The sequence below is a fragment of the Bufo bufo genome, chromosome 6 (genome assembly GCF_905171765.1).
Source record: "Bufo bufo chromosome 6, aBufBuf1.1, whole genome shotgun sequence".
In the NCBI taxonomy this organism is placed as follows: Eukaryota; Metazoa; Chordata; class Amphibia; order Anura; family Bufonidae; genus Bufo; species Bufo bufo.
The window spans coordinates 278,256,765-278,276,502 of NC_053394.1; positions in this window are offsets into that span (position 1 = coordinate 278,256,765).

Sequence of the window (19,738 nt, forward strand, 5' to 3'; positions counted from 1 at the left end):
CCGGTCAGTCCGCCCCTGCTTTCAGGTAGCTGTTTTTGAGGTTTGTAGCAGCTGCAGTTGTGCTAGGAGGAAAAGCCAGCCTCAGCTCATCAATTCTCACTCCCTGGTAGACAGCTTTCCTTGCCTGATCCCTATTCTATGCACAATTGTTCGTCAGTGCAATTCTAGCCTTTCCCTTCACTGTCCATGGCAGTAGAATACAAGCTTGAATGTGATTTTTGACTATCCCTGACTACCTTTCTGGCAGACACTGTAAGACTCATCCACCGTCGTTCACAGCCTAACACAGAATTACATTCTGCTCATTTTGCTGGGGTACCACCCTGCCTGCTGCAGCACTGATTGGTAGTGATGGCCCGAATAGTTTGCCGGCGAATAGTTCCCGGCGAACATAGCTTGTTCGCGTTCGCCGTGGCGGGCGAACATATGCGATGTTCGGTCCGCCCCCTATACATCATCATTGAGTAAACTTTGACTCTGTACCTCACAGTCAGCAGACACATTCCAGCCAATCAGCAGCAGACCCTCCCTCCCAGACCCTCCCACCTCCTGGACAGCATCCATTTTAGATTCATTCGGAATCTGCATTCTCAGAGAGAGGAGGGACAGTGCTGCTGCTGCTGATTCAATAGGGAAAGCGTTAGCTAGGGCAGTGTTCTGTGTCCACAAACTCATCTGCTGTAATGACAGCATCCTGACAGCACCCCCAAAAGCCCTTTTCAGGGCTGGTACATCAGTCTGCTTTTTTTTAAATGTATATATATATATATATATATATACACTCACCTAAAGAATTATTAGGAACACCATACTAATACGGTGTTGGACCCCCTTTTGCCTTCAGAGCTGCCTTAATTCTTCATGGCATTGATTCAACAAGGTGCTGATAGCATTCTTTAGAAATGTTGGCCCATATTGATAGGATAGCATCTTGCAGTTGATGGAGATTTGAGGGATGCACATCCAGGGCACGAAGCTCCCGTTCCACCACATCCCAAAGATGCTCTATTGGGTTGAGATCTGGTGACTGTGGGGGCCATTTTAGTACAGTGAACTCATTGTCATGTTCAAGAAACCAATTTGATATGATTCGAGCTTTGTGACATGGTGCATTATCCTGCTGGAAGTAGCCATCAGAGGATGGATACATGTTCTCATCCTGTTTACGCCAAATTCGGACTCTACCATTTGAATGTCTCAACAGAAATCGAGACTCATCAGACCAGGCAACATTTTTCTAGTCTTTAACAGTCCAATTTTGGTGAGTTTGTGCAAATTGTAGCCTCTTTTTCCTATTTGTAGTGGAGATGAGTGGTACCCGGTGGGGTCTTCTGCTGTTGTAGCCCATCCGCCTCAAGGTTGTGCGTGTTGTGGCTTCACAAATGCTTTGCTGCATACCTCGGTTGTAACGAGTGGTTATTTCAGTCAACGTTGCTCTTCTATCAGCTTGAATCAGTCAGCCCATTCTCCTCTGACCTCTAGCATCCACAAGAAGGCATTTTTGCCCACAGGACTGCCGCATACTGGATGCTTTTCCCTTTTCACACCATTCTTTGTAAACCCTAGAAATGGTTGTGCGTGAAAATCGCAGTAACTGAGCAGATTGTAAAATACTCAGACCGGCCCGTCTGGCACCAACAACCATGCCACGCTCAAAATTGCTTAAATCACCTTTCTTTCCCATTCTGACATTCAGTTTGGAGTTCAGGAGATTGTCTTGACCAGGACCACACCCCTAAATGCATTGAAGAAACTGCCATGTGATTGGTTGACTAGATAATTGCATTAATGAGAAATAGAACAGGTGTTCCTAATAATTCTTTAGGTGAGTGTATATATATATATATATATATATATTGCACTTGCCTGCCCGTGTGTGAGAGGCTGCAGGCTCAGTCACAGACAGTACTGTGTGCACACCATTCATACGGGGTGTGACAGAAAATACCTCGCAGATAAAAAAAAATATATTTAATCTTTTTCTGTGATCTAATCACAGTTGCAAGCCAGTGTGTGTCAGGCCCACACAGACTGTATTGTGGCCACTGGCTAGTGGCTAGGCATCCACTTATACCGTTACAGGGTGTCACTCACTCACAAATACCTCGCAGATAAATAAAAATTCTATTTAATATTTTTCTGTGATATAATCACAGTTGCAAACCAGTGTGTGTCAGGCCCACACAGACTGTATTGTGGCCACTGGCTAGGCCTCCACTTATACCGTTACAGGGTGTCACTCACTCACAAATACCTCGCAGATAAATAAAAATTATATTTAATATTTTTCTGTGATATAATCATAGTTGCAAGCCAGTGTGTGCCAGGCCCACACAGACTGTACTGTGCCCACTGCTTACCACTTATATAGGGTGGCACAGTACCTTGCACGCATAGTAACACTTATCTAATAAAAAATGACAGGCAGAGGCAGGCCACGCCACAGGGGCCGTCGTGTTCGTGGTGCTGTGATTTTCACTGGCCCTGGAATAATGCCCAGTGTTCAGAGGCCACGTACCCTGAACCCAAAAAATTCGGAGAAAATAGTTGACTGGCTTACACAGGACACCCAATCTTCAACAGCTTCCGCTAAGAACCTTGATGCACCATCCTCCTCCAGCTCAGCTTCGGTCACCTGCTCTCAATTTACCACTCTCCCGCCCGCCGCCACCACCACCACAGCCCCCACAGCCACCACAGCCGCTTCACTTGATCCCTCAGTGGAGTTATTTACACATCAGTTGGATGAAATTAGTGATGCGCAACCATTATTGCCAGAGGATGGAGATAACAGGGATATGTCTCAGTCAGGCAGCATTACACACATGGATGTACAGTGTGATGATGATGATGATGTTGTACCCGCTGCTGCTTCCTTTGCTGAGGTGTCAGATACAAGTGAAGTGGTTGATGATGACGATGTGTCCGTGGATGCCACGTGGGTGCCTGCTCGAAGAGAAGAAGAAGAGGGGGAAAGTTCAGAAGGGGAGACAGAGATAAGGAGGAGACGAGTTAGAAGCAGGGGGAGGTCGTCACAAGGAGCTAGTGGCACAGTCAGACAGCATGTATCGGCACCCGGGGTCAGCCAGACAGCACGCCAATCAACGCATGCTGTTGCCACCACCAGAATGCCGTCATTTCAAAGCTCAGCAGTGTGGCATTTTTTTTGTGTGTCTGCCTCTGACAACAGCGATGCCATTTGCAACCTGTGCCAAAAGAAACTGCGTCGTGGGAAATCCAACACCCACCTAGGTACAACTGCTTTGCGAAGGCACATGATCGCACATCACAAACACTTATGAGATCAACACATGATGGCGAGTAGAAGCAGCACACAAGATCAAAGCTACCATTCTCCTCCTGGTCCAGCATCTTCAGCCACGTCAACCACTGCTGTCCTCCTTGCCCCCTCTCAACCACCCGCCACTCCGCCTCTCACCTTCAGCAGTTCCATCTCATCTGCCCACAGTCAGGTGTCTATAAAGGAAATGTTTGAGCGTAGGAAGCCAATGTCACAGAGTCACCCCCTTGCCCGGCGTCTTACAGCTGGCTTGACGGAACTCTTAGCCCGCCAGCTTTTACCATACCAGCTGGTGGAGTCTGAGGCCTTCAAAAAATTTGTCGCTATTGGGACACCACAGTGGAAGGTACCCGGACAAATTTTTTATTCAAAAAAGGCAATCCCAAACCTCTACTCAGTGATTGAAAAGGAAGTCATGGCATCTCTGGCATACAGTGTTGGGGCAAGGGTCCATCTAACCACTGATACCTGGTCTGCAAAGCACGGTCAGGGCAGGTATATCACCTACACTGCGCATTGGGTCAACCTGCTGACGGCTGCCAAGCATGGAATGCGTGGCTCTGCAGCGAGTTGGTGACACCGCCACGACTTGCAGGCAGGCCTACTGCCACCTCCTCTACTCCTCCTACTCCATCCTCTTCCATAACGTCCTTGGCTGAGTCCTCTTCTGCTGCAGTGTCTGGCTGCACATCAACTGATCCCCCCAGCTCCCCAGGGGCTATTCCACATCCCTGATACGACAGTGTCACGCTGTCTTGGGGTTGACTTGCCTGAAAGCAGAGAGCCACACCGGACCAGCACTCCTGTCCACCCTGAACGCACAGGTGGATCAGTGGCTGACCCCGCGCCAACTGGAGATCGGCAAAGTGGTGTGTGACAATGGAAGCAATTTGTTGGCGGCATTGAATTTGGGCAAGTTGCCACATGTGCCGTGCATGACACATGTATTTAATCTCATCGTACAACGCTTTGTGTCTAAGTACCCAGGCTTACAGGACATCCTCAAGCAGGCCAGGAAGGTGTGTGGCCATTTCAGGCGTTCCTACACGGCCATGGCGCACTTTTCAGACATTCAGCGCCGAAACAACATGCCAGTGAGGCGCTTGATTTGCGACAGCCCGACACGTTGGAATTCAACACTCCTAATGTTCGACAGCCTACTCCAACAAGAAAAAGGCGTCAACGAGTATTTGTATGACCGGGGTGCTAGGACAGCCTCTGCGGAGCTGGGAATTTTTTTGCCACATTACTGGACGCTCATGCGCAATGCCTGTAGGCTCATGCGTCCTTTTGAGGAGGTGACAAACCTAGTCAGTCGCACCAAAGGCACCATCAGCGACCTCATCCAATTTGTTTTCTTCCTGGAGCGTGCCCTGCGAAGAGTGCTGGATCAGGCTGTAGATGAGCGTGAAGAGGAAGAGGAAGAGTTGTGGTCACCATCACCACCAGAAACAGCCTTGTCATCATTGCTTGCCGGACCTGCGGCAACGCTGCAAGAGGAGTATGAGGAAGAGGAGTCAGAGGAGGAATGTGGCTTTGAGGAGGAGGAAGACCAACCACAGCAGGCATCCCAGGGTGCTCGTTGTCACCTATCTGGGACCCGTGGTGTTGTACGTGGCTGGGGTGAAGAACAGACCGTCAATGACATCTGTGAGGACGAGGAACGGGAAATGAGTATCTCGGCATCCAACCTTGTGCAAATGGGATCTTTCATGCTGTCATGTCTGTTTAGGGACCCTCGTATAAAAAGGATGAAGGAGAACGACCTGTACTGGCTGGCCACGCTACTAGACCCCCGGTATAAGCAGAAAGTGGCGGAAATGTTAAAGGATGCAGCAGTTAAAAAAAAAACTAAAAAATATGCTTTACACAGCTTATAAGGGGGATGTCACAGCACAACGGGAATCTAACAGGGGAAGAGGTGAAAGTAATCCTCCTCCTACCACGACCACGGCGGCAAGGACAGGACGCTTTACAGATGTGTTGTTGATGGAGGACATGCAGAGCTTTTTCAGTCCTACACATCGCCACAGCCCATCGGGATCCAGCCTTAGAGAACGACTCGACCGACAGGTAGCAGACTACCTCGCCTTAACTGCAGATATCGACACTCTGAGGAGCGATGAACTCCTTGACTACTGGGTGTGCAGGCTTGACCTGTGGCCTGAGCTATCCCAGTTTGCGATAGAACTTCTGGCCTGCCCCGCTTCAAGTGTCCTGTCAGAAAGGACCTTCAGTGCAGCAGGAGGCATTGTCACTGACAAAAGAAGTCGCCTCGGTCAAAAAAGTGTTGATTACCTCACCTTCATTAAGATGAATGAGGCATGGATCCAGAAGGGACTGACAGTGGGGGATACGTTTGACTAACAAAAGGCCTTGGCCTCAAAATGGTCCCCACGCTGCTGTATTTAATGTCTGCATACCGGATGACTTTCTTGAATTCTCCGCCACCAACTAGGGTTCAAGCCGCAATGTTTTAGTCACCTTTCTGCCTTGAAAACATAAATTTTTCCGGCCGCTGCTACAACAGCGACTGCAGCAATAACATTATTTTTTAGGCATGTGTACATGCCTAATTTTTCGGGCCTCTGGTGCTGCACTGTGGCTGCAAAAACAAAACAAAAAAAAAGGCACATACAAGTGTCAATTCCCCTTCGTGATCGTTACCTTGTTGTGGTGAAGGGGCTTGCGTATCACAATGAAGCAATCATCACCTCTGAGTGTGTTGGCAATGTTGCCACACCCCAGATGATAAGGCCGTTGCTTCATTATGATGAGACCAAAAGTAGGGATGAGCGAACACGAACTGTATAACATTTTCGTAAAAGTCCGGGTTCGGGTTCGGTGTTCGGCGCTTTCTTGGCGCTTTTTGAAAGGCTGCAGAGCAGCCAATCAACAAGCATCATACTACTTGCCCCAAGAGGCCATCACAGCCTTGCCTACTATTGGCATGGCTGTGATTGGCCAGTGCAGCATGTGACCCAGCCTCTATATAAGCTTGGGTCACGTAGCGCTGCACGTCACTCTGCTGATACAAGCGTAGGGAGAGGTTGCAGCTGCGACATTAGGGCGAGATTAGGCAGATTAACTCCTCCAAAAGACTTCATTCTGTGATCGATCTACAGCTGTGGATCATTGAACTGCTTCTATTCAATTGCTCATTGTTTTTAGGCTGCCCAGAGCGTTTTTCAGTCACTTTTTTCTGGGGTGATCGGCGGCCATTCTGTGGTTTGTGGTGCGCCAACACAAGCTACCACCAAGTGCATTTAACCATCAATAGTGTGGTTATTTTTTGCTATATCCTACATCAGGGTCAAGCTTTCATCAAGTGCATTTAACCATCAATAGTGTGGTTATTTTTTGGCCATATACTACATCAGGTGCAGGCTGAGCCTGTGTCACCCAAGTGCATTTAACCATCAATAGTGTGGTTATTTTTTGCTATATCCTACATCAGGGTCAAGCTTTCATCAAGTGCATTTAACCATCAATAGTGTGGTTATTTTTTGGCCATATACTACATCAGGTGCAGGCTGAGCCTGTGTCACCCAAGTGCATTTAACCATCAATAGTGTGGTTATTTTTTGCTATATCCTACATCAGGGTCAAGCTTTCATCAAGTGCATTTAACCATCAATAGTGTGGTTATTTTATGGCCATATACTACATCAGGTGCAGGCTGAGCCTGTGTCACCCAAGTGCATTTAACCATCAATAGTGTGGTTATTTTTTGGCCATATACTACATCAGGGGCAAGTTGAGCCTGTCACCCAGCGCCTAAAAAATAGGCCTGACATTTATATTCATCCAAATCAGTACTGTTTTAGCTGGTCAAGTTATTTTTAGTGACCGTAAAAGCACAGTTTTTGTTCTGGGTCTAAAAACAATTCCCAAATTTGCCATTCTCAAAATTAGTGGTTTCTGCTGTATAAGGCCTACTTTAAATCTATCCCTAAAAGGGTATATTAGATTCAAGGTGCTAATAGGGTCATTCTGAAAAACTTAACACACACGCTACAGTGCAGATACAAGTCTAATTCTGTGAATAAACGTATACCTGTCACACAGTGCCTAAAAAATAGGCCTCACATTTATATTCCTCCAAATCAGTACTGTTTTAGCTGGTCTAGTAATTTTTAGTGACCGTAAAAGCACAGTTTTTGTTCTGGGTTGAAAAACAATTCCCAAATTTGCCATTCTCAAAATTAGTGGTTTCTGCTGTATCAGGCCTACTTTAAATCTATCCCTAAAAGGGTATATTAGATTCAAGGTGCTGATAGGGTCATTCTGAAAAACTTAACACACACGCTACAGTGCAGATACAAGTCTAATTCTGTGATTAAACGTATACCTGTCACACAGCGCCTAAAAAATAGGCCTCACATTTATATTCCTCCAAATCAGTACTGTTTTAGCTGGTCAAGTTATTTTTAGTGACCGTAAAAGCACAGTTTTTGTTCTGGGTTGAAAAACAATTCCCAAATTTGCCATTCTCAAAATTAGTGGTTTCTGCTGTTTCAGGCCTACTTTAAATCTATCCCTAAAAGGGTATATTAGATTCAAGGTGCTGATAGGGTCATTCTGAAAAACGTAACACACACGCTACAGTGCAGATACAAGTCTAATTCTGTGATTAAACGTATACCTGTCACACAGCGCCTAAAAAATAGGCCTCACATTTATATTCAGCTAAATCTGTCATTACTGGTGTGCCTGTATTAGTGTAATACGGTACCTAAATAGATAGCCAGACAGTGTTAGGTGTCTGTAAAAAAAGGCCTGAATTTTAATACAATACATTGGCCCGAATAATATTTTTCTTATTGTGGTGAACGGTAACAATGAGGAAAACATCTAGTAAGGACGCAGACGTGGACATGGTCGTGGTGGTGTTAGTGGACCCTCTGGTGCTGGGAGAGGACGTGGCCGTTCGGCCACAGCCACACGTCCTAGTGTACCAACTTCCTCAGGTCCCAGTAGCCGCCAGAATTTACAGGGATATTTGGTGGGGCCCAATGCCGTTCTAAGGATGGTAAGGCCTGAGCAGGTACAGGCATTAGTCAATTGGGTGGCCGACAGTGCATCCAGCACGTTCACATTATCTCCCACCCAGTCTTCTGCAGAAAGCGCACAGATGGCGCATGAAAACCAAGCACATCAGTCTGTCACATCACCCCCATGCATATCAGGGAAACTGTCTGAGCCTCAAGTTATGCAGCAGTCTCTTATGCTGTTTGAAGACTCTGCTGCCAGGGTTTCCCAAGGGCATCCACCTAGCCCTTCCCCAGGGGTGGAAGAGATAGAATGCACTAACGCACAACCACTTATGTTTCCTGATGATGAGGACATGGGAATACCACCTCAGCACGTCTCTGATGATGACGAAACACAGGTGCCAACTGCTGCGTCTTTCTGCAGTGTGCAGACTGAAAAGGAGGTCAGGGATCAAGACTGGGTGAAAGACGATGCAGGAGACAATGAGGTCCTAGACACCACATGGAATGAAGGTCGTGCCACGGACTTTCACAGTTCGGAGGAAGAGGCAGTGGTGAGACCGAGCCAACAGCATAGCAAAAGAGGGAGCAGTGGGCAAAATCAGAACACCCGCCGCCAAGAGACTGACTGCTACTGACCGCCGCCATCTGGGACCGGGCACCCCAAAGGCAGCTTCAAGGAGTTCCCTGGCATGGCACTTCTTCAAACAATGTGCTGACGACAAGACCCGAGTGGTTTGCACGCTGTGCCATCAGAGCCTGAAGCGAGGCATTAACGTTCTGAACCTTAGCACAACCTGCATGACCAGGCACCTGCATGCAAAGCATGAACTGCAGTGGAGTAAACACCTTAAAAACAAGGAAGTCACTCAGGCTCCCCCTGCTACCTCTTCTGCTGCTGCCGCCTCGGCCTCTTCTGCTGCTGCCGCCGCCTCGGCCTCTTCCTCCGCCTCTGGAGGGACGTTGGCACTTGCCGCCCAGCAAACATGGGATGTACCACCAACACCACCACCTGCGTCACCATGCATCTCAACCATGTCAAACGGCAGCGTTCAGCTCTCCATCTCACAAACATTTGAGAGAAAGCGTAAATTCCCACCTAGCCACCCTCGATCCCTGGCCCTGAATGCCAGCATTTCTAAACTACTGGCCTATGAAATGCTGTCATTTAGGGTGGTGGAGACAGACAGCTTCAAACAGCTCATGTCGCTTGCTGTCCCACAGTATGTTGTTCCCAGCCGGCACTACTTCTCCAAGAGAGCCGTGCCTTCCCTGCACAACCAAGTATCCGATAAAATCAAGTGTGCACTGCGCAACGCCATCTGTGGCAAGGTCCACCTAACCACAGATACGTGGACCAGTAAGCACGGCCAGGGACGCTATATCTCCCTAACTGCACACTGGGTACATGTAGTGGCGGCTGGGCCTCAGGTGGAGAGCTGTTTGGCGCACGTCCTTCCGCCGCCAAGGATCGCAGGGCAACATTCTTTGCCTCCTGTCTCCTCCTCCTCCTACTCAGCTTCCTCCTCCTCTTCTTCCACCTGCTCATCCAGTCAGCCACACACCTTCACCACCAACTTCAGCACAACCCGGGGTAAACTTCAGCAGGCCGTTCTGAAACTCATATGTTTGGGGGACAGGCCCCACACCGCACAGGAGTTGTGGCGGGGTATAGAACAACAGACCGACGAGTGGTTGCTGCCGGTGAGCCTCAAGCCCGGCCTGGTGGTGTGCGATAATGGGCGAAATCTCGTTGCAGCTCTGGGACTAGCCGGTTTGACGCACATCCCTTGCTTGGCGCATGTGCTGAATTTGGTGGTGCAGAAGTTCATTCACAACTACCCCGACATGTCAGAGCTGCTGCATAAAGTGCGGGCCGTCTGTTCGCGCTTCCGGCGTTCACACCCTGCCGCTGCTCGCCTGTTTGCGCTACAGCGTAACTTCGGCCTTCCCGCTCACCGCCTCATATGCGACGTGCCCACCAGATAGAACTCCACCTTGCACATGCTGGACAGACTGTGCGAGCAGCAGCAGGCCATAGTGGAGTTTCAGCTGCAGCACGCACGGGTCAGTCGCACTGCGGATCAGCCCCACTTCACCACCAATGACTGGGCCTCCATGCGAGACCTGTGTGCCCTGTTGCGCTGTTTCGAGTACTCCACCAACATGGCCAGTGGCGATGACGCCGTTATCAGCGTTACAATACCACTTCTATGTCTCCTTGAGAAAACACTTAGGGCGATGATGGAAGAGGAGGTGGCCCAGGAGGAGGAGGAGGAAGAGGGGTCATTTTTAGCACTTTCAGGCCAGTCTCTTCGAAGTGACTCAGAGGGAGGTTTTTTGCAACAGCAGAGGCCAGGTACAAATGTGGCCAGACAGGGCCCACTACTGGAGGACGAGGAGGACGAGAATGAGGAGGAGGTGGAGGAGGATGAGGATGAAGCAGGTTCACAGCGGGCTGGCACCCAACGCAACTCGGGCCCATCACTGGTGCGTGACTGGGGGGAAACGCAGGACGATGACGATACGCCTCCCACAGAGGACAGCTTGTCCTTACCTCTAAGCAGCCTGGCACACATGAGCGACTACATGCTGCAGTGCCTGCGCAACGACAGCAAAGTTGCCCACATTTTAACGTGTGCGGACTACTGGGTTGCCATCCTGCTGGATCCACGGTACAAAGACAATGTGCCCACCTTACTTCATGCACTGGAGCGTGATAGTAAGATGCGCGAGTACAAGCGCACATTGGTAGACGCGCTACTGAGAGCATTCCCAAATGTCACAGGGGAACAAGTGGAAGCCCAAGGTGAAGGCAGAGGAGGAGCAAGAGGTCGCCAACGCAGCTGTGTCACGGCCAGCTCCTCTGAGGGCAGGGTTAGCATGGCACAGATGTGGAAAAGTTTTGTCACCACGCCACAGCTAACTGCACCACCACCTGATACGGAACGTGTTAGCAGGAGGCAACATTTCAATAAGATGGTGGAACAGTACCTGTGCACACCCCTCCACGTACTGACTGATGGTTCGGCCCCATTCAACTTCTGGGTCTCCAAATTGTCCACGTGGCCAGAGCTAGCCTTTTATGCCTTGGAGGTGCTGGCCTGCCCGGCGGCCAGCGTTTTGTCTGAACGTGTATTCAGCACGGCAGGGGGCGTCATTACAGACAAACGCAGCCGCCTGTCTACAGCCAATGTGGATAAGCTGACGTTCATAAAAATGAACCAGGCATGGATCCCACAGGACCTGTCCATTCCTTTGTGCAGATTAGACATTAACTACCTCCCCTTAACAATATATTATTGTACTCCAGGGCACTTCCTCATTCAATCCTATTTTTATTTTCATTTTATTATTATATTGCGCGGCAACCCAAAGTTGAATGAACCTCTCCTCTGTCTGGGTGCCGGGGCCTAAATATGTGACAGTGGCCTGTTCCAGTGGTGGGTGACGTGAAGCCTGATTCTCTGCTATGACATGAAGACTGATTCTGTGCTGACATGAAGCCAGATTCTCTGTTACGGGACCTCTCTCCTCTGCCTGGGTGCCGGGGCCTAAATATGGGACAGTGGCCTGTTCCAGTGGTGGGTGACGTGAAGCCTGATTCTCTGCTATAACATGAAGACTGATTCTGTGCTGACATGAAGCCAGATTCTCTGTTACGGGACCTCTCTCCTCTGCCTGGGTGCCTGGGCCTAAATATGTGACAGTGGCCTGTTCCAGTGGTGGGTGACGTGAAGCCTGATTCTCTGCTATGACATGAAGACTGATTCTGTGCTGACATGAAGCCAGATTCTCTGTTACGGGACCTCTCTCCTCTTTCTGGGTGCCGGGGCCTAAATATGTGACAGTGGCCTGTTCCAGTGGTGGGTGACATGAAGCCTGATTCTCTGCTATAACATGAAGACTGATTCTGTGCTGACATGAAGCCAGATTCTCTGTTACGGGATCTCTCTCCTCTGCCTGGGTGCCGGGGCCTAAATATGTGACAGAGGCCTGTTCCAGTGGTGGGTGACGTGAAGCCTGATTCTCTGCTATGACATGAAGCCTGATTCTGTGCTGACATGAAGCCAGATTCTCTGTTACGGGACCTCTCTCCTCTGCCTGGGTGCTGGGGCCTAAATATGTGACAGTGGCCTGTTCCAGTGGTGGGTAACGTAAACCCTGATTCTCTGCTATAACATGAAGACTGATTCTGTGCTGACATAAAGCCAGATTCTCTGTTACGGGACCTCTCTCCTCTGCCTGGGTGCCTGGGCCTAAATATGTGACAGTGGCCTGTTCCAGTGGTGGGTGACGTGAAGCCTGATTCTCTGCTATGACATGAAGACTGATTCTGTGCTGACATGAAGCCAGATTCTCTGTTACGGGACCTCTCTCCTCTGTTTGGGTGCCGGGGCCTAAATATGTGACAGTGGCCTGTTCCAGTGGTGGGTGACGTGAAGCCTGATTCTCTGCTATAACATGAAGAATGATTCTGTGCTGACATGAAGCCAGATTCTCTGTTACGGGACCTCTCTCCTCTGCCTGGGTGCCTGGGCCTAAATATGTGACAGTGGCCTGTTCCAGTGGTGGGTGACATAAAGCCTGATTCTCTGCTATAACATGAAGACTGATTCTGTGCTGACATGAAGCCAGATTCTCTGTTACGGGACCTCTCTCCTCTGCCTGGGTGCGGGGCCTAAATATGTGACAGTGGCCTGTTCCAGTGGTGGGTGACGTGAAGCCTGATTCTCTGCTATGACATGAAGACTGATTCTGTGCTGACATGAAGCCAGATTCTCTGTTACGGGACCTCTCTCCTCTGCCTGGGTGCCGGGGCCTAAATATGTGACAGTGGCCTGTTCCAGTGGTGGGTGACGTGAAGCCTGATTCTCTGCTATAACATGAAGAATGATTCTGTGCTGACATGAAGCCAGATTCTCTGTTACGGGACCTCTCTCCTCTGCCTGGGTGCCTGGGCCTAAATATGTGACAGTGGCCTGTTCCAGTGGTGGGTGACGTGAAGCCTGATTCTCTGCTATGACATGAAGCCTGATTCTGTGCTGACATGAAGCCAGATTCTCTGTTACGGGACCTCTCTCCTCTGCCTGGGTGCTGGGGCCTAAATATGTGACAGTGGCCTGTTTCAGTGGTGGGTAACGTAAAGCCTGATTCTCTGCTATAACATGAAGACTGATTCTGTGCTGACATGAAGCCAGATTCTCTGTTACGGGACCTCTCTCCTCTGCCTGGGTGCGGGGCCTAAATATGTGACAGTGGCCTGTTCCAGTGGTGGGTGACGTGAAGCCTGATTCTCTGCTATGACATGAAGACTGATTCTGTGCTGACATGAAGCCAGATTCTCTGTTACGGGACCTCTCTCCTCTGCCTGGGTGCCGGGGGCTAAATATGTGACAGTGGCCTGTTCCAGTGGTGGGTGACGTGAAGCCTGATTCTCTGCTATAACATGAAGACTGATTCTGTGCTGACATGAAGCCGGATTCTCTGTTACGGGACCTCTCTCCTCTGCCTGGGTGCCGGGGCCTAAATATGTGACAGTGGCCTGTTCCAGTGGTGGGTGACGTGAAGCCTGATTCTCTGCTATAACATGAAGACTGATTCTGTGCTGACATGAAGCCAGATTCTCTGTTACGGGACCTCTCTCCTCTGCCTGGGTGCCGGGGCCTAAATATGTGACAGTGGCCTGTTCCAGTGGTGGGTGACGTGAAGCCTGATTCTCTGCTATAACATGAAGAATGATTCTGTGCTGACATGAAGCCAGATTCTCTGCTATGGCATGAAGAGACTGATTCTCTGCTGACGTGAAGCCAGATTCTCTGCTATGGGACCTCTGTCAAATTGATATTGGTTAATTTTTTTATATTTTTATTTTATTTTAATTCATTTCCCTGTCCACATTTGTTTGCAGGGGATTTACCTACATGTTGCTGCCTTTTGCAGCCCTCTAGCTCTTTCCTGGGCTGTTTTACAGCCTTTTTAGTGCCGAAAAGTTCGGGTCCCCATTGACTTCAATGGGGTCCGGGACGAATTTCGGGCCGGGTTCGGATCCCGAACCCGAACATTTCCGGGAAGTTCGGCCGAACTTCTCGAACCCGAACATCCAGGTGTTCGCTCAACTCTAACCAAAAGCGATCGGCTGGATAATTTTTCATAGAAAAAACTTAAATTATTATTTAGTTATTTTTTTAAGTTGTATGGGTGGGTTTTTAATACATAAAATAAAAAAAATCATAATAAAGTCTCTTAATAGTTTATTAGAAATAATGCAGACAATTAAAAAAATCCCCATCAATTCCAATACAAAGCAAGTACAAAGCTCAGAACTAAATTATTCCAGGATGTCGTAATGGTTCGTTAATTCGACAATAGTTAATCAATTCGACACACGTCCCCGGATAGGGGACGTAACAGGGATTAAACTGATAGGAATAGTACTAGTTAAGACACCACTCATATAGGGTGTCACAGCACATTGCTCCGTGCACGCGCAGTGCCCCAACTTGGGAGTAAGAGGACCGACCAAGCTGCTTTTTCCATCTCCCGGTTCCTAAAATCAATTCAGTTTGGTGTATCAGAGTTTGGTCTGTCACTGTGAAGGCAGTCGAAGGTACCTGTCTTAAATTTTTTTTCACAAAAGACAATCCCACCCTGATATGCGACGTAACAGGGATTAAACTGATGAGAATAGTACTACAGAAAATAGCACTCATATCTGGTGTGACAGTAAATTGCACGGCGCAGACGCAGTGACCGTGGCGTGGATTCAAACAAAGGGGAGGGAACCAGCGTTTTTTAACCATCTCCCCGTTCGAAAAATCCATTTAATAAATGGACCCCAGATTGGGGACGTAACAGGGATTGAACTGATGAGAAGAGAGAACTACAGAAAATAGCACTCATATCGGGTGGGACAGTAAATTGCACGGCACAGATGCAGTGACCGTGGCGTGGATTCAAACAAAGGGGAGGGAGACAGCGTTTTTTTAACCATCTTCCCGTTCGAAAAATCTATTTAATAAATGGACTCCAGAATGGGGACGTAACAGGGATTAAACTGATGAGAAGAGAGAACTACAGAAAATACCACTCATATCGGGTGGGACAGTAAATTGCACGACACAGACGCAGTGACCGTGGCGTGGATTCAAACAAAGGGGAGGGAGACAGCGTTTTTTTAACCAACTCCCTGTTCGAAAAATCAATTTAATAAATGGACCCCAGATTGGGGATGTAACAGGGATTAAACTGATGAGAAGAGAGAACTACAGAAAATACCACTCATATCGGGTGTGACAGTAAATTGCACGGCGCAGACACAGTGACCGTGGCGTGGATTCAAACAAAGGGGAGGGAGACAGCGTTATTTTAACCATCTCCCTGTTCGAAAAATCAATTTAATAAATGGACCCCAGAATGGGGACGTAACAGGAATTAAACTGATGAGAAGAGAGAACTACAGAAAATAGCACTCATATCGGGTGGGACAGTAAATTGCACGGTGCAGACGCAGTGACCGTGGCGTGGATTCAAACAAAGGGGAGGGAGCCAGCGTTTTTTTAACCATCTCCCCGTTCGAAAAATCTATTTAATAAATGGACCCCAGATTGGGGACGTAACAGGGATTAAACTGATGAGAATAGAGAACTACAGAAAATACCACTCATATCAGGTGGGACAGTAAATTGCACGGCACAGACGCAGTGACCGTGGATTCAAACAAAGGGGAGGAAGCCAGCGTTTTTTTAACCAAATCTATTCAATTCACCTTTCCGGGACCCTTGGTGTTGTACGTGGCTGGGTGGAGGAAGAAACCTTTAATGACATCAACGGGACATGGCTAGCTTGGTATCCAACCTTGTACAAATGGTGAGTTTGCGGTTGGGCAAATGGACTGTTTGCGGTTGTTTGCGGTGCATTAAAAGGGGAGTTTGGTCTGTCAATGTCTGTGAAGCGGGCGTAACCCTTACACTACCTGATCGATACAACATCATACCTGATCGTATACACACACTGGATGTTTTAAACCACGTTGTTCAAAAAAAAATTGGATTGTTAGGTGATTTATGCCCTTTATGGATTAAAATCCAACTCTGCGTCAACTATGTAATTTTCCATGGGAGTTTTGCCATGGATCCCCCTCCGGCATGCCACAGTCCAGGTGTTAGTCCCCTTGAAACAATTTTTCCATCACTACTGTGGCTAGAAAGAGTCCCTGTGGGTTTTAAAATTTGCCTGCCTTTTGAAGTCTATGGCGGTTCGCCCGTTCGCGAACATTTGCAGAAATTCGCGTTCGCCGTTTGCGAACGGAAAATTTTATGTTCGCGACATCTCTACTGATTGGCTCTTCTAGGCTGCCTATCGGCCAGTAAGGCATTCAGGGCATGTCCTCCTCCCCCTTCCTCTGAGGGTCATGTAAGAATCATCAATCATAATTTTTCTTTTACATTTTCCAATTCAATATATATAAAAGTAAATTAAATAGTGCCGTTAAAAATACAACTTGACTTGCAAAAAAAATAAGTGCTCATATGTGGACAGAAAATGTAACAGGTTGTGGCTCTTAAAAAGCGGGAAGGAAAAATCGAAGACATAAAAACTAAAATTGTCTTGGTCTAATGGTTATCTAATGCCCACAGCCTGTCTCAGCAGGCAGAAGAGTCATACTTACCCACTCACTGCTGCTCCAGCATGTCCATCTCCCAGTTCCCAGCTTTTTTACTTCCAGCACAGTGTGAGCATGGGTTCATGCTCTGCTGCTGCCTATGACTGGCTTCATTGGTGGTTTGGCCACAAGTGGCACATCACCACTAAAGCCAGTCATTGGCTGCAGTGGAGCACATGACCATGAACCATGCTGCACCGTAAACCAGCCAGGGGCCGGGACATGGACACACTGAATCCAGCGTGAAGGACCAGATCGGTTGGGCGCTCATAAGTATGAATCTTCCATAGGAAACAATGTGCAGGTAAACTTTGAAGAGAAAGCAGCAGCGCTATAACCCCTTCAAACAGCTGATTGGTGGTGATGCTAGGATCCCGAGGAGAGGTCATCAATATTATTCCACTACACCACCCCTTTAACCCCTGGTATAGCCAAATAATGAATGGATAATTGCAGTCATTGTGCTGGACAGATAATGTCAGTTGTAACATGCATAGCTACTGTCTTCATGGAGTAAGGTATTTTGAAGGTGCTTTAATTATCAAGCAAGAGCACATATTTTTATCTGAAAGTAATGTGTGATAAATTCAGTAAATTATTCAGAATTTTTTTAAATTACTTTCTGACTCAAGAACATTTATCTGACAAATCCTTCCCACTCAACCTCCTCCACACAGTGTGCATGTCTTTAAGTACACATAGGTAGATCAAGACTTATTTTGAGCTGACTTTTTAACAGTATCTTATACATAGAACATCTATGTGTTATCCTAATTGCCCTTTTCATGAATATGAACTGAAAAACCTTGGTCCCTTTGTGACAGACAAAAGTAAATTGTTTCACTTGATTCACAGATTCAACCAAATAATATGATAGGAGAATCTGGATTGAATCAGTCAAAAGATTTGCTCAATTCTTGTAGTAAAGAACTGCATTCAGTTTATCTCTACAAGATTATTATTCCACCTTACTAGTCTATGTTAAGGGGCTTTTAGATGAGTAAATAATTGTTTAGGAGATTGACAATACAATCGTATTTAGCAATTTGAAGCAAATGACAGAGAACAATTTTCCTGCAAAGATTATTGTTAGCGATAAGCGAATTTCTAAAAAATTTGATTCGGCCGCTTCGCCAAATTTTCTGAAAAGATTTGCTTCGATCTGAATTTGTTTGCAGCAAATTGTGTTAAAAACTGCTATTTCCGGGCTGCAGAGGGCCTTTATAGGGGTGTAAAACACTGTGCCTTGCAGTAACACGCATAGGGAGTCTGCTGTGATAGTGAAATACTGTGAGTCAGTATGACATGCAGATGACAGGCGTCGCTCTTAGAATCACTGCACACTTCACTTATTTGGGCAGTCACAGGGCCAAAACTGACCAAATAACTCAAGTATGAACTCAGCCTTACAGGTCGATGCTAGCGTCCAGAAAAAGAGCAATCCTTTTATACAGTCGCCAGCTGATTCCACATAGATGTCTACAGAACCTGTTCTATATTATCGCTTATACAAGTAGAGCCCCCCCGACAGAGTGGAGAGGGTGTCAGCAGTAAGTTTGTGTTGACGTCACTGATTAATTTGCACTTCCTCTGATCCGTCAGAACAATAACCCACAAAAAACGGATCCTGTCTGTGGAGCATACGCCTTCACTCGGTCAGCATTTGCTCAATAATCCATCAGTATTGCAAATGCCCCAAAAAAACAGGAGTGGATTTAAAACACGTGAATGGAATGCATTCATTTGCATGTCTTCTGTGTTTTGTACCCACTCCTTCCTGCTTTTGGCTACCAAATCATAAGCCAATTCTGATGGGACCATACAAGCCTTACAGCTGCTACACAGACAGGATCCGTTGTGCGTCTCATTTTTCCTTCCGTCTGACAGATCAGAACAAATTATGATGTCAGCCAGGCCGAAAGGCAAAATAGTGGCCCAGTAATGAAGTGGCGAGGGTGGGAACAGCATGAGGAGACCACCGAGTGGCACAATGACAGTCTGGAGGTGTCGCAGCAGCAGTAGCTGCGTCAGGAGAAGGCCACCGAGTGCCACAATGACAGAGTCTGGAGGTAGCGGCAGCAGCAGCATCAGTAGGAGGCCACAGAGTGGCACAATGACAGAGTGTGGAGGTGGCAGCAGCATGAGGAGACCACAATGACAGAGTCTAGAGGTGGCGGCAGCAGCATCAGTAGGAGGCCACAGAGTGGCACAATGACAGAGTGTGGAGGTGGCAGCAGCATGAGGAGGCCACCAAGTGGCACAATGACAGATTCTGGAGGTGGCAGCAGCAGCAGCATCAGTAGGAGGATACAGAGTGGCACAATGACAGAGTGTGGAGGTGGCAGCAGCATGAAGAGGCCACAGAGTGGCACAATGACAATGTCTGAAGCTGGCGCAGCAGCAGTAGCAGCATCAGGAGAAAGCCACTGAGTGGCACAATGACAGAGAGTGGAGGTGGCATTAGTATGAGGAGACCACAGAGAGGCAGGGTGACATAGTGTGGAGGTGGTGGCAGCATCAGGAGGCCACAAAGTGGCAAAGTGATATAGTGTGGAGGTGGTAGCAGCATGAGGAGGCCACAGAGTGGCACGACAACGAGAGATTGCAGAGGCTGCAGCAGCATGAGTAGGCCACCGAGCCGCTTCATCAATTGATTTATAGGGAATATGGGACAGAACAGAAGGTTAAAGGGAACCTGTCAGCTGCAAAACCCATCCCAAACCGCCAGCAGTACCTTCAAGTAGCCGGCAGTGAGTTTTGAATGATGATTTTCTTACT